Source organism: Cervus canadensis, chromosome 1, assembly GCF_019320065.1.
Source record: "Cervus canadensis isolate Bull #8, Minnesota chromosome 1, ASM1932006v1, whole genome shotgun sequence".
Taxonomy (NCBI): Eukaryota; Metazoa; Chordata; class Mammalia; order Artiodactyla; family Cervidae; genus Cervus; species Cervus canadensis.
In genome coordinates, this window is record NC_057386.1 from 64,347,257 (window position 1) to 64,349,921 (window position 2,665).

General features: G+C 50.5%; 1 non-coding gene across 1 annotated transcript; it reads left to right on the plus strand.

Moving 5' to 3' along the window:
• The first annotated feature begins 1,722 nt into the window (after positions 1-1,722).
• TRNAA-UGC lies at positions 1,723-1,795 on the plus strand. Its single transcript has one exon. It is a non-coding gene; the product is annotated as a tRNA-Ala (tRNA).
• The last annotated feature ends 870 nt before the right edge of the window (positions 1,796-2,665 follow it).

The window sequence follows — 2,665 nt, forward strand, 5'->3', positions numbered from 1 at the left end:
GTCTGGATTGAGCCCTCGGGAAAGGTCTTGATAGTGCCTGCTGTGAAGGAAAGACCAGATTTATTTTCAAGGAAAGGACACAGATTTATTTTCAAGCAGCAACACTTTCAAAAACAATGATGCTTTGTGGGCTCTCTGCAAATACAAAGTGATCCATACAGAAGAAGCTGAGTATTTGTATTCCCAGGAAAGGAGATACTATCAACATGAATGAGTCTCTGGTGGTTTTGGATTTCTATCCCCTATCTTACTAGGGACTTCGCAGGTGGCACTAGTAGTAAAGAACCCATCTGCTAATGCAGGAGACATAAGAGACAAGGGTTTGATCACTGGGTTGGGATGATCCCCCAGCAACCCACTCCAGTATTCTTGCCTAAAGAATCCCATGGACAGAGGAGCCTGATGGGCTACAGTCCATGGGGTCACAAAGAGTCGGATAGGACTGAAGTGACTTTAGCCTTTGCATCTTATTAGGGATAGGTCAGAAGGCTAGACTTCCAAACAAAATCTGGGATGAAAAATAGTAACAGCCAGACAAGCAATTCCCTTGAAGGGACTTCCCTGGCGGTCCAGTGGTTAAGACTTCACCTTCCACTTCAAGGAGCACAGGTTTGATCCCCGATCAGGGAGCTAAGATCACACACGCCTTGTAGCCAAAAAAATTCAAAACATGAAATAAAAGCAGTATTGTACGAATTCAATAAAGACTTTAGAAAAATGATCCACATCAAAAAATCTTTAAAAAAACAAACAAACCACTTATCCTAAAAAAAGTATTCGCTGAAAATGAGACTAATTGAGATGAAGTCCAGAGCAGAGTTATCCTGCCGCCCTGCTCTGGGGTACCTCCCTGCTCTGGGGTACCTGCCTGCTCGGGGTACTGCCCTGCTCTGGGGTACCACCTGCTCTGGGGTACCTCCCTGCTCTGGGGTACCTCCCTGCTCTGGGGTACCTGCCTGCTCTGGGGTACCACCTGCTCTGGAGTGCCTGCCTGCTCTGGGGTACCACCTGCTCTGGGATACCTCCCTGCTCTGGGGTACAGCCTGCTCTGGGGTACTGCCCTGCTCTGGGGTACCGCCTGCTCTGGGGTATCGCCTGCTCTGGGGTACCTCCCTGCGAGCCCACCACTGCTATCTGGGAGTTCATGTTTAAGTCTCATCAGCATCTGCCCCAGATCTTTCCAGAGAAAGGATTGCTAAGCAGGAGCAGGATGACCGCATCACTCACATGTGAACTCTATGCGATGAGCACATTTGTTTGTCCTCATTAAGTGCAGCAAGGCCAGCGCTGACCGACATGCGGAGGCAGCTCGCTGGGGCCGGGCCAGCAAGCGGGGAGCTGGGCAGGAGCGCAGGGCTGGCCCACCGTCTGCCCAAGGCATGCTCTGCCGACTGGGGAAGGGAGTGTCTCCCCTGAGATCTTGGGTAACTTGTCCATAATAGAGGCCTTGAGGTCAAGGTTTTCCAGAAGCCCTGGGGTCCCAGGAAATGCCCCAGGCCACCTCAGGGGTTGGAGGCAGGTCAGTCTGGGCCAGTGCCTACAGGGCCTTGTCTCCCTTTCAAGCAGGGCATCTCTGATTGTGTCCTTCATATATTGAGTTCTAAGGAAGACAGATTTTAAAGGTGTGAAAACCACAGGACCAGCAAAGCTTCCCATTCTTTACTTACAAAAAGACAAAGTGAGGAATTTGATTATGTTTCGGAAGCCTGGACTCTGGGGACTTCCCTGGTGGTCCAGTGGCTAAGACTCTGCACTTGCAATGCAGGGGGCACAGGTTCGATCCCTGCCCAGGGAACTAAGATCCCACATGCCACAAGGCACAGCCAAAAACAGAAAAAGAAGCAGCATGGACTCTGGAGCCCCTTGCCTGGGTTCAGCCCTCATCTCTTCTGTCTGGAGCTGGGTGCCTCGGTTTCCTCATCCATGACATGTGTCCTTGCCTCACAGGATTCTCGTGAGAATTAGATGAGGTAACATGTACGAAGCCCTCAGAACAGTGCCCAGCACAGAACAAGTGTTTCTTATTATCCTTGGCCCCAGTTAGCAGTGAGCTTCTGCACCAGCGTCGTTAATAAGGCCACAAAAGGAAGCGCAGAAGAGCTCTCTCATTCATGGAAAGGTGCTTGGGAGCATAATTGGATTGGCTGAAAGTGCCTTTTTAAATGATACTGTTGGTTTCTGAATCACATTTAGGAAGAAAAGCAGAACAGAAGGTGATAAATTCCTTCACGGGAGAGCTTGGCAGGAGAGGAGATGCGACTGTAAAGTTAATTGGTGGCTGGGAGGTGGAGCCTGGCGAGGCCGGGTGACAGCGTGAGCTGGTTCCTCTCCCGCTCTGCTTTACGGTGACTAATTCATTAGAGATTCTGAAAGGCTGTGCTTGGGTGGCGGCTGGCCTGTCTTTGCCCAGACAAGGATGATGTCAGCCTGTAGTTTATGGACTTCTGCAATCCTCTGGAGGATTCCGGGAGCTTATAGAGCGTCTCCAGGCTGCTGGCCAGCACTCTGAAAACTAAAAGCCCACTTGGATCTTGTGCATCCTGACTTGCATGTCTCTAGCAGGATTTTTGTTGTTGTTGTTCTGTGTACAAGCACGGGGGCATGAGAAGCCACCTCCAAAGTTCCTTACGTAAGACTCATTTTTCTAGCCCCGCTGGCTGGCCAA